The sequence below is a fragment of the Neomonachus schauinslandi genome, chromosome 3 (assembly GCF_002201575.2).
Source record: "Neomonachus schauinslandi chromosome 3, ASM220157v2, whole genome shotgun sequence".
NCBI lineage: Eukaryota > Metazoa > Chordata > Mammalia > Carnivora > Phocidae > Neomonachus > Neomonachus schauinslandi.
The window spans coordinates 9,426,742-9,440,312 of NC_058405.1; the positions used below are offsets into that span (position 1 = coordinate 9,426,742).

The 13,571-nt window shown below is 38.7% G+C and overlaps 1 protein-coding gene and 1 non-coding gene across 3 annotated transcripts in view; both read left to right on the forward strand.

Annotated features, from left to right (window-relative positions):
• The window catches only part of FGF14 (fibroblast growth factor 14), a 596,870-nt gene that overhangs the window by 104,339 nt on the left and 478,960 nt on the right, over window positions 1-13,571 (forward strand). The window lies entirely within an intron of this gene.
• LOC123324466 lies at window positions 6,103-6,209 on the forward strand. The gene has a single exon (XR_006539831.1). It is a non-coding gene; the product is annotated as a U6 spliceosomal RNA (small nuclear RNA).

Genomic DNA, 13,571 nt, shown 5'->3' on the forward strand with positions numbered 1-13,571 from the left:
ATTGGGATATCATTGGTTTTTCACCTAATGTTCTTCTTCTGTTTTGGGATCCCATCCAGGATACCCCATTACATTTACTAATCATGTTTCCTCAGGCTTCTCTACACTGTGACAGTTTTGCAGACTTGCCTTGTTTTTGATGGCCTTGATAGTTTTGAGGAGCAGTGGCCACATGTTTTGTAGAATGCTCCTCAATTTGGGTTTGTCTGATGTTTTCCTCAGGTTTAGCCTAGGATTATGGGTTTTGGGGAGGAAGGTTCCAAAGGAAAAGTGCCATTTTCATCACATTGTATGAAGGGTACTCAATACTATCAATATGACTTGAACGTTGTCGATGTTGACCTTCAACACCTAGCCCAGGTAGTGTTCAGATTCCTCTGCTGCCTCTGTGTGGTTTTTATACTCAGCTGGTTTACTACATACACTGAAATGGGAATATGTGCAGCAAATTCTTTCAACCATGTTCTCTTCATGATAGAATTAGACACTTTGGCCTCTTGATGAGGATTTTGTGAAATAGCTGAAAGATACACATCTAATGTCATCCCAGCACTCCTAGTGATTTTGGTTTTGCTGTCCTCTTTTATGTTTCTTGAGCATTAGGCTCTCACTGAAGGAGACACAGGTCCAAGGCTGTCTTTGGCTGTGGTTTGGAAGGAAAATGGAGCACTAGGGTCACACAGTTGTGCTCCTGCAGTTGCATGCTTCCGGATTCCAAGCTCGAGACTAAACTTACTATTCCTTAGTTCAGTTTTGCTTTATTCTGTGGTTAGCATTTTATGGCAATTAAACATTTTTCTTGCTGCTCTTGAGTGCATTTAGCAAAAATGTACTTGATAATCACCTTGTGGCATAACAGTGGATGAGCAGGCCCATTAAGCATTGGTAAGTCCACTGCCCTATTTGCAGACCATCGCTAAGATGGAAAGGAATTCCAGTATGGTGTAGGGAGAATTTTTGTGCCATCAACCTAAGCTGCAAACCACAACTGCTCATCTCTCATACTTCACAGAAGTTGTATAAAACCTGAGAAACAATCTTTTAATAAGGAATCAGACTCCTACACTATGTCAATCTATTCGAAACATTTGAATATAGAACACAAAGAGATCTCTAAAACTCAGAGACCATCTGTTGCCTTTGTGGGCCTGGAGATATCATGAGGATGTGACACAGACTTCCTTTTACTTAAATTTCTGTGATGAGAATGTGAAAACTTTTCATTTTAGAATTGAAATTCACTTACCTTACTCAAGCAATAATGTTTCCTAGCCCTCAAAAATGAACAGAATGAGTGGTCCTAGAAGTTTAAACTCAGACCTACATTGTCAATAGGAAAATAAGGTCGAGGCCCATTCTTTTAATGCTTTCTCTTCTATAGCCCCAAAGGACTTTATTTTTCAACCCTGTCTTGGCTGAATATGGAACGCATGTTTCTGTCTCCCCCATATCTGCATCATGTAGACAGCTTCAGGGTGAATTTGACTTTAAGCGGCTGAACGAGTGAAGAATTTACTGCCCATTCAGGCATTATTTTTCTGTTTCTACGTGGTCCAGTTCTCTGCCCATTGCTAGGATGTTTGGTGATATGGTGGTGTGAAACAACATTTGGGGACAAGCAGCATGGCACTGAGAAAGCACCTTTGGATGGGAAATCCTATAGCCTGGGTTTCCTAGGTCTCTCTGGCACTTCTAATGCTACGACCCTGGGCAAGATCCTAACCTTTGATTCTCAGTTTCCTGTGGGGCGATGAGGAGACAATTACAGCTGCCTTGCCCCTACCCTCAGAAAGGTCTTTTCAGGATCCAGTGCATGGTAATTGTGCGAATGGATTAAAAGCCACCGACGGCTGGACAGTCAAAGGGAAAGAAAGAGTGGTAGTCTGTATAGGGGCAAGGAAAAGTCTACGAGAACCCTTCCCACCTACACCCCTACGTATACCACGGTGTAGGGTGTGGTGAAGATTTCCGCTATTAGAGAAAGTGAATCGGCAGGACAGAGGAGAGAGTGAATTTATCGATACTGTTGAGGACATCTCCATGCCCAGAGCTTAGATTACAAATGCACTTCAGTGGCATCAGGGTCCCTGAGAAGCACCACTAGTTGTTTCACAAAAGCCTGATGACAGTAATCATGATGATTAGGAATGTACTGTAGAAAATGAAAGCTGGATTACATGATTTTTAGGATTCTTCCTGGCTTTGAAATTCTATGGATGGCCAACTTAAAATAATCAAACCAGTTTCTTCAACTGAAGTAATCTATAGACCAATGGGGGAGAAACAAATAAAAATAGATATATTAAAATACTTTGAATAATTAATGTGTATTCACATTTTAAAAATTTCCACTTTCAAGATGGGAACAGGAACACAGAACTAACTGTGTACCAGATGCGGTCCTAAGCGCCACCCTAACTCATCAGTCTTCACCGTAGCCTTAGCAGGACGAGGGAACTGAGGCACAGAGGGAAAAATAACTGGACTGAGGTCACCTGGCTGGTTTTGGGGAGCCAGGACTTGGACAAAGACAGTCCAACTATAAATAGGAAACAAAAAATATGTTGGGATGGTGGTGCCTGGGTGGCTCAGTCGGTTAAACGTCTGCCTTCGGCTGAGGTCATGATTCTGGGGTCCTGGGATTGAGCCCCGCATCGGGCTCTCTGCTCTGTGGGGAGCCTGCTTTTCCCTCTGCCTGCTGGTCCCCCTGCTTGTGCTCTCTCGCTTGCTCTCGCTCTATCTTAAAAATAAATAAAAATCTTTAAAAAAAAAGCAGGTTGGGATGATGTCACTAGTCGACTCAAGGAAAAGAAATAGCTGTTTGAACAATTAGAAAAAGAGTGGAAATAAAAAAAGAGGAGTGGCTAACACAAATTGATAATCCGGTACCAGTAAACTGTTCAACTATTCAAACATAAATAGGAAGTGCTTTTGATCATATTAAGTAGACTTGCTTTCTCAGTGGCTCCAGCACTTTCATTGTACCAGATCATTCATAGTTGAATGCCATCAGGTTTTGACTAAAGAAACCACTGGTGTTGTGAGTACGCAAAAATTACTATGTTCCATTTGTTTCCAATTTTTTTTGTGTGTTCGTGGATATTAAGTGTTTATTTTTTTCAGGTTTCAGGTTTCTACTTCTACATTTCTCTCCCTGGATACTCATGAGAAATTGCTGTAGCTATGACAGGTTGCATGGTTTTTTTCCCCCTCTGTGAGCTCAATTTGCGTATTATTGTATCATATGACATTTTGAATCAAGTGCCACTAGTACCAAGCTGCTATGGGCAGCTGATGTCAAAAATATCCATTATAACACTTCTCGGCACCAAGTGAGAGCACTTCAGATCACAGGGACAGAATTTCCAGCCACTGTGCTTTTCTTTTTTGCATGCTATAAGCAAAAAGAGTGCAAAACAAAAGGAGATTTATTAGAAAATAATGCCTTGGGAAAATGTTGTAAACACGCGATTCATCGTTTATGAAGGTCATGTGAAATTCAGCACGGTGTTATATAGATACCACCCCAGAGGCCTTGGCCTCCTTCTTTTCTCTTGTCCCAAATGCTGTTTTTCAAGTGGCATCTTTCTTCGGTGTTTGATTTTACTGGGGGGCAAACTCTTTACACATCTGGAAGTAAGCAATACCCTCATGAGGGAACCATGAAATGAGACGAGCACCTACATTTGCCTCTGATATGACCCCTTTATGCAAATGGGCCAGTCAGGACAAATGCAGTTCTTGTGGTAGCAGCAAGGGGGATGGGAGGTATGGAAGGCTTTCTTCCCTAAAGGAGGACAATTAAAAAAACAAATTCAGTAAGTCAGTTTTGTCATTTTCTAATATTAAGAGTGCTGAGCCTGCAGCCATCAGCAAGTTTCTTATACATGAATTCATTTTACAAAGTGAACACCAAGACTCGGTAGCCAACTGACAAGATGCCAGAAAATGTCATGGTAGAGAAGAGGGAGCCTCTCAGTAGCAGTTTTGAACACCTGACCTCTCACTTGCAGTGTCTTCTGGAGGAAGAAACATGGAGCTCATTGATTGAGCGTGAGGATGGAAAAGTGGGATTGGCGGGGAACTTGCAATTTGCAGATTCTTTTTCTACTGTCTGAAACACTGGAGGTTAATAACCTTGCCTCCATTCTTCACTGACCCTGGGAAGACCATGAGCAAAGGGATGGAGCTGGGCAAAGGTCATTTTCATCTCAGCTTGATGAATACATACCAAGTGCCCTTGAAATCTGCAGTTCCTGCTCAAAGTGCTGTGACCTCAGTCTCCCGGAGAGGGCCAAAGTCACATGTGTCCACCGAAGAAATCAGGGCTGTTGCTGTGGTCTACTGTGTTCCAAAGAGTTGCCAGAACCCCCCCTTGGCTCTCACTGTGGTCTTCCACTTTACTTGCCCCACTATTCATTGTCTCGGTTGACTCCATATCTTTAAAAAATGTGTTCATATAGAGATGTTTCTTATCCTGCTCAGTCTCAAGCCGTTGATATAGGTGCAGTGATTTCTCCCGTCCGATGTATATCTGGCTAACTCTTGAGTTGGAAATCAAAACGTCTTACCCGAGCCTTAAGGAAGAGCTAAGAATTCATGTTTATTGAGTATTTTGCATGTAGTTGACATTGTAGTAAATACTCTATATATGGAAGGCCAGAACAAGCTGATGTGCCGATCTTTTAAAAAAATAATAATCTAATCTGTGGAAGTGGCTTAGGATACCGATCTCACGTTTTCCTGTTACATTTGAAATTCTGGAAGATAATAACGTGAAAGATTTACCCTCAAGAAGAATAATATATTTGAATCTTCTGCTTTGAAAAGACATAGAAATTTCCATATTTATTTTGCTCTGGAGTGTATATTAGGAAATGTTTGGCAGGTAAAATTTGACTTCCTTTAAATGCCACGAGTTGTTGTCAGTTCATTTAAATTAATGAAAAATAGACCTTTTATTAACAAAATTTAGGATGTCATTAGAAGCACATTATCAAGCTGTTTTCAAAAACCGTTCGAAGACTTACGAACGGGAAGGCTAGTTTTGGATTGGCCACTGATTCATGTTAACAAATAAATGCAAGCCAGAGGAACAGGTTTTCACTGGCTCTGCTCAGCTGGTCTCTCTGCAGCAGTTGGGTTTGGGTGACCCGGGGTCACAAGCCAGGCTGGCTCTAAATCAAATAACTGTAGAGTCAGCATTAATGTGCTGACTCATTTCAGTGACTCCAAAGCATCTCTCTCCTCTTTCAAGCACCTCCAACTTGTGTACAGAGAAGGCTGAGTGGGCAAGCAGGTGGTGTGGCCTGGGTCCTACACTGCCAGTTGTGGTGGTCAAAACGAGTGTTGGAGGACACCTGCTCAAGAACCTGTTGAATCCTTCCAGGTACACGGTAGCCTCCAGCTTCTGAGCTCTGTCTTTCTTGCCAGCCTCATTCTTAGGATCCCATTTTATGCACATTAGATTCTTGAAATTTTGGCCTCAGTTTTTCCAGTATAGCTTGATGTCATGTGAGGCTCCTTAGCTTGGTGGTTGATGACTATCTGGTTCTAGAAAGTTTTATTTATCAACCCATCTATTTTAATTTGTATTTATGTATTTATGTATTTTGTTGAACAGATAACAGATTCTTGAGATGGGTGAGAAATAAGCTCCTCTAGGCTTCTCTTAGCACCACTGTGAAATCTTCTCTGCTTTTTTCTCCCAAACCTTCTGAACACACTAGCAAGTTCCTCTGTGTTCCACTGAGAGCCCTGAATATGGTTCCTCTTCTCTGAAGATAGGATCAAGCCCAGTGTATAAAATGCCCTGAAACGTGTTAATTCCAAAAGAAGAAAATGCTTAGTTTTAACTTTTAAATGATGGTTCACATAGGAATGAAGGAAATTCATAAGGTTATTTTGAGTTAGTGAGTCGGTAGATAGTTTCAACAGTCTGTAGCTGAAAAGTTAGAGAATCTGTATCAGTCACCCTTTTTAGCAAGAGCATCTTTTTACTGCTTTTAGAATCATACCCAAGAAAACATGCAGCTTACTAAAAAATAATATTGCTCAATTTCTGCCCTCTCTTTGTTTTGATTTTTAAAAATTGGTATGTGAGTGCTCCCTTCGGCAGCACATGTACTAACATTGGAATGATGCGGAGAAGATTCGCATGGCTGCTATGCAAGGATAATGTATAAAATTTTTATGTGAAAGTGATACAAAGTGAAAAAGAATGATGCCGTTTTTGAAAATAGTATTGGTTATATAATTTCTATTTGACTTCGGCAACATTGTATGTTCCACTAAAGGATAATTACAAACTATATGGGTTTGCATGGGTCCATTGAGCAGTTCTCACTCACAAGGTGGCTCTCTGTTGCTGCCATGTCATCTCTAGGGCACATAGTCCGGGCAAGGGATGGTGACAACTGTGTAAGCTAAAACAACGAAGTGATCCGAAGGCGGGATTGGGAGGGACAAGGCAGTCAAACTGCTGGGGAAGGGTGACGTGGCCTTGGACCTAGCTCAGGGTTGTACCCTATCACTCACTCCAGACATGAGTTCAAGACTACAGCCAAGACTTGCATATGCAGAGAAGCATGATGCCACATTGAGGCTGGATTCAGGCACAGCACTAGAATTTAATGGAAAAATTGGTAGTTGGCACCAGAACAAGTTTGACCGGAGAGCCAAAGATGAGCTGTTCCTCTGAACTTCAGGGGTTGGGGACTCCTGCATCCAGAGGCTGGACTGTCAGGGGAAGGGCTGTGGCAGTTTTAGTACCGAGCCATGTGGGTGTCCTTGGCACTTACTGGCACTACAGTAGGAAAAGAAAACCGACAGATTCAGAGTAGAGAGGAAAATGCTGGGAGGTACACACTTTTAAAAATGAGAAAAGACACCACCTGTTCAGATATATGAAATGATAGAAATATATTTTACTCCATAAATAAGCACAAAATGCTTATTACTGTGCTATGAGGTGACTATTTAAAATTTATGAGAATAATACTTTTCTTCTGAGGGATTTGAAGTACTTTTGTTTTGATCTTCTAAATGTTATTATAGAATAGTAAAAAAAAAAAAACAAAAAAAACCCAAGAAAGTAGGTATCTTGGTCTGCATTTAGAATTCTTACAAAGTTGAATCAGTTTGAATTCAGCTTTGAACTTTGAATCAGTTTTCCTCTTAACTGTTGAGAATATGAGGATATGTGAGGATAAGACTGTCCTAATTATGGCAAATTATTGCACGAGTTTGCAACCAGCTATAGTTCGCAGGCTTACATGAACACAGACCACTTTCTCAGTCTTTCCTGATCGTGATTGAAGGAAATTAAAAAGCTAGATAAAATAAAATTATTGTTTCAAAGTGGTGTGGATATAAAATAAAATGCCGGGGTAACATAGAAAAGCCTTTGAATTTTTAGATTCGTAGAGAGATTCAACTTGAAAGGCTACTTTATCCTTTGATGCAAACGTTTTTTTATCACCCATCCTCAAAAGATTTTAGTTCATTTGTGTAACTTCAAAAGATTCTCATTTATTCACTGATCAAACAATTATTGAGTGTCTACAGTGCGTCAGACACTGTGCCTGATGCTTGGTATAGAAGATGATTAAAGAGGGGCGCCTGGATGGCACAGTCAGTTATGCGTCTGCCATCCACTCAGGTCATGATCTCAGGGTCCTGGGATCGAGTCCCACATCAAGCTCCCTGCTCAGCAGGGAGTCTGCCTCTCCCTCTGCCCCCCTCCCTGCTTGCGCTTTCTCTCTCTCTCTCCTTCTCTCTCTGTCAAATAAATAAATAAAATCTTAAAAGAAGATGATTAAAGAGAATTTCTAGCATGCTCAAGTAGTGGCAAGATAGAGGGAGAAAAGTGGAACTCCAGCAACCAAAGGATTATTCTCCCAAAGATAAAATTTTGTAGGGGGCGAGTGGTTTAATGGGGAAGTGAAAGGACTAAATTAATTCTATGCATAGTAACAATAATTTTATCAGTCTCTCAGCTTTAAAATTCTATTTGGTGTCTTTTTGTGTCATCTTGTCCATTTATATTAAAAGCAAAAGTGTTAATTTTTAAAATTAATTTTTAAATTAATTTTAAAAATTAAACATTCAGTATTAAACATTTGATTAGACATTAGACTAAGATATTTTCTCATTATAGAGATATAAATTGTTATGTGATCTGCCCTACAGTTCTGGTCTGAAATTTAAATAAATACAAGTAAAAAATATTTGGGGAAGAGAAGAAAAAAAAGGACATGGCATCAATAGAGATGTTTTCACAAATAATTACCAAACAATGTACATGTCTTTTAAACAGTTCCTATGGAACAGATTTGTTCACTGTGATTATATCCCAAATAATGTCATAAATTAAGGTGGCTTGGAGATCTAGGCCCAGTGACATTTAACTTCACATGCTCAGTGTAATGCCAGACAGAACACATGCAAGCATGTAGCATACATATGCAATGTTTTCAGAAAGGTCAGACCAAACCCAGAATATATTTATGCAAGGGACTTGGTAGCCTTGAATTACAAGCCTTCTTCCTAATTGCTATCACTATTCAAACTCAAATTTATGAACTGTTGTCTGCTATGTGTTAGAGATAGGGAAGACTGACTAGGAACAAAACATATGCCTTATGTCCTCACCAGGTGTGAAGGAAGAAGATATTTGTCTTCTTTAGAAATGAATCCCAAGGGTAGTGTTCATAGCATGGCTTCTGTGGAATTACACAAAGTGCTTTAGGCACTTTATATTATTAAAGATTATCCATTTAAAATAACAAATACTAGGTTATAATCATAATATTTTGTTGTTAATACCACAATTTCTGACTCAACAGTGAAGTAATTAATCAATAAAGATTTATTGAGTACTTTTTGTGGACCACAAATGAATGGGTTGATGGTTTAAAAAGTAGGGTAACACATAAATTATGGCTTTCGTTGATACATTCATTTAACAAATATCCATTAGGCATTTTGTACAAGCGATCCACAATAATGAGTATTATGAGTGATAGAGGGAAGTAATCCTACATGGTTTTTGACCACAGAAAATTGCCAGGCGAGATGCTCATGCAAAAAAACAAAACATTTCAATGAAATATATGACTCTGTGCAATATGCAGATAATAAATATTGTGCCTATTTTAGCCTTTAAAAGGAAAAGAGGGATTTTGTGGAAGAGGAGCAACTTGATCAGTTTCTGTGTGATGGGGACACTTTGAGGAGCAGGGAATTTATTTCAAGGGGTACAGGGGAGCAGTGGTGGGGAGAATGGAATAAGCAGAGGTGGTGTTGGGAAGGAAATGCTCATAATGCATTCAGGAGAGAGGATGTAGACACATTTGGTTAGAATAGTCAGTGACTGTCTATGATCCTTGGTCCCTTAGATTAAACACCCACAGGTGGGATTACTAAACTCCATCTATAAAGTTGGAACCTGCCCTAAACAGTGACACCAATTTTGCCCTTAGTCAGAGAATGTTCTAAGAATCCCTAACCCATGCTTCAGAGACATAGTTGTTTTGTATTTTTTTTTTTCCTTCTGCTGCTGCAGAATAACAAAACAGAGTTGAATAACAAAATAGAGAAAAATTCTGGGCAAAGATTGTGTGATATTAATTCTTAATGTAACTTTCCAAATTGTTCAGAAACCAAATTTATTGTTGATCTGATAAAAAGTACTAATGAGCATTTAACCCAGCAATCATTAGCTCACCCTGATTCTGGAAATGCATGTATGTAAATCATTCCAAGATACTTCTCTAGACTTTTTATCATCTCCAGGAAAACAGCTTCCATGAATATATTTCATATAGTACACACATGTACAATCTGGAAATTCTTCTTAATGAAGTAGTGAAATAGCCCTTGAAGCAACATTCATAATCAAAAGAATTGTTCTAATCTGGGTACCAAGAACATTCATCAAGTCACCAAGGGGACTCTTAGGGGCTTATGAATATAATCCTTTACTCTATGAAAAATTTTCTCTGACATCAGGAGGGTACAAGTTTGTAGCTATAATTTCTAAATGAATATACGTGTTCAATTAATGGTCCTCCAAGATTTCTTCTTTTATGCCTTTCATGACTTTTCTTGGCCTTTTTGCAAAATATGTAACAAATACAGCTCAAAGTGGTGAGACAAACACACACGCACATACACACACACAGAGCGAGAGCACTAAAGATCTATAAACATTGTTTGCAATAAACAATGATTATATTAATTATTTAGAGTCTTCTGTACTCATCAGTTAGTAAGAAATATCATTTAAAATTTTTAAGTAGGATTGTTTGCATTAAAACCATGAATAGAAAAATAAAAAAAATGAACAAGCATTTGGTTTTGAAATCTCCATTGAAATACTTTAATTTTATGTTTCTATTATTTTATAGCTGACACATACCCTCAAGTGGGGTCCTGGTTACTTGTAATAAATTCATAGTGGTATTTAATTTTAAAAATTCACATTGAAATTAGCATAGCAAGTTCACTTCTGAAAACTCTAGAGCAGAAACATATCTTACAGAGCATCTAGCCTAATTCCTTTTTTTAAAATGAGGAATTGTAGCGAGGGGTAGTTGTACTGTTTATTTCCTGGTGTTTGTATTATGCTAAGGTTAAACTTTAGGCAAAGTATAATTTGCTAATGAGTTTTTTCTTAGGACTTTGCCATATTTATCCTCATTAGGTTTTTCATTTATCCAGAAACACTCAATCATTCCCTTAGTCAACAAATTTTATTGAGGACTTACCTCCTGTACACTTCATGGAGGTGATGAGTAGATCAAGACAGTCTTAGGAAGTTTTATGATTGTTCTTTGTAAAACAGTTAAGATTTGGAGACCCTTAAGTGGGCTACCTGAAATACACTTGTGTGTGTGCAAGAGCTGTTTCCTAGAGTTTGAGACCATGCCGGACTCAGCTTATGTTAGAGTCCTGCTCTCTCAGTGGGAAAGGAAAAAGCACAAATCGACCCTGGTGTTTCTACTGTTTCTACAACATCCCTCGACTCTTCACCGTTGTTTTTGTCATATTAAAGATAATCCAGTGATACTCGCTTTTAGCTTGTGAAAGAAAGTGTCAGCAATTATTGACTACCTACTGCCTTCTGGTACTTTATATGCATTATTCCATTTAAACGCCACAATAATACTGCACTGTGCATATCATATCTTCATTTACAATGGAAAAATTGAGACATGGAAAGGTTAACTGGCCCACCCAAGGTTGCATTGCCTGTGAGTGGCATCCTTGAATTTAGGATTAGAAAAGGAAATAAATTACTTAATATCACTTAATGTCTCCCTTATGAACATACACATGAGAGAAAAGTAATTTTGATAGCATCTTTTCAACGTAGAATGATTAAGGTGGATAATGAGTTCACAGAAAATATGTCAATGTAAATCTTTGAAAATACTTATATTTTCCAAGAATGGTCGGAATCTGCACTAAATCTGAAGGATATGGAAAAATAAAACTTATGGCAAATCACTGTTTTTCACTGTGAACTTTTGGATAATGCTAGTAAAGCACTTCTTTATAGTTTGCTTAATGTATGTCCTCCATAATCTCATTCATGTTCATCAGGTCTTTAAGCCAACATACCCCCAAATGGTTTCTATAGATATTGTAGCAGAAATTACTAGTTCTCCTCTCTCTATTCTCCTCTTCTTTTATAGCAGTAAATATTTTAGCTAAGTACATGACCATGTCCCTAAAGACTATTTCTTAGCCTCCCTTGGAGCTAGTTGGCAGTCATGTGATGAAGCCACACCCAATGAGACATGAGTGAAAATGGGGTGAACAATTTCCAAGGCATTTGCTGAAAATAGAAGGAATAGTATGTCCACTTCTCTTTTTTCCATGGGATGGAGAGTGAAAGTGATGGCAGGAGTTGGAACAGTCAGGATATGGAATGTTGTCTTCTGAGGACTACAGAGCAACAAGATAAAAGGAGCTTGGTCCCTCATGCCTTGGAACCACCATGTCAGTTTTAGATTGCTTGCCTTCCTTGGAGAAAGAGATCGACTTCTGCCTTGTTGAAGCCACTACATATTTTTACATTGACAAATTGTATCTTAACCTTCTCAGATATTAATAAGTATGACTTAAGAAAAGGGGTCTGTGGTTAAGACTATTTGGCAAGCATTTACATAAAAAAGTAGAAAGTTTTTATTTTTAATTGCAGGACTTTTCAGAGCTCGTGTTGTATGAGTTTTTGGAGTAAATTTCGAAGGGAAGGTATGCAGCATTTCTAATTTTTTTTATTATGAAGGTCATTTTTAAAATGGGGCACCCTATGGACTTACATACGTGGAATGCATTTTGAGAACTGCAACTGTAGGAGACACAACTTTGGGAAGCTCTTAGTGACTGAACTTAAGATAAATGTTGAGGGTGGTACACTGAAGGTAGATGTGGGGACGAGGAAATTTTGGTCTACAGAGCCATTCTATTTAACATATTGTTAGGGAGCGTCAAGTGTTGTGGAGATACAGATACATTTCTCTAGAAGGAAAGGGAAATCAATTATTGTTACAGTTGCTCAGCTAATTATGATGTTAAGATAGATGAAATAATTTCCAAATAAGAGGTGGCCCTATGATCAACAATTGCACTACCAGGTATTTACCCCCAAAATACAAAAATACTAATTCAAAGGGTTACATGCCCCAATGTTTATAGCAGCATTATCTACAATAGCCAAACTATGGAAGCAGCCCAAGTGTCCATCCACTGATGAATGAATAAAGAAGATGTGTTTTATATACACAATGCAATATTATTCAGCCATAAAGAAGAGTGAAATCTTATCATTTGCAATGAAGTGGGTGGAGCTAGAGAATATTATGCTAGGTGAAATAAGTCAGAGAAGGACAAATACCATATGATTTCACCCATATGTGGAATTTAAGAAACAAAACAAATGACCAAACAGAAAAAAAAAAGAGAAAAGACAAACTAAGAAACAGACTTTTAAACCATAAAGAACAAACTGCTGGTTATCAGAGGGGAGGTGGGAGGGAGGATGGGTTAAGTAGGTGATGGGGATTAAGGAGGGCACTTGTTGTAATGATCACTGGGTGTTGAAGTGTTGAATCACTGTATTGTACACCTGAAACTAATATAACACTGTATGTTATCTAAGTGGAATATAAATAAAAACTGAAAAAAAGATGTGGCTCAGGTGGTTGCTTATGTGATGATTTATAATGACATAGGGACAGGAGGAGGAGCAAGATTGGAATCTCTGGCATCTTCTGAATTTATATGTGGGTGGAGTTTATCCATTATTATATGGCTAGAAGATACCATGTTTGCAGTGCCAATATCTGATTTTGTTTCCTTAGTATAGCTGTGAGAGGTGCTGGTGGAGGAAAGCTAAATCCTGGCAGAGCATCCCTTGTCTCCACTGGTTGGGACATGGAGATCCTGAGTTATCTGGTGAGATACCTAGGGGGACATGTGCAGCATGCTTTTGGAAAGTAGAGATTGGAAGTAGAGTTAGAAGCTGGGAGAGACAAGATATCTGGAGAGGTATCTCAGTGACA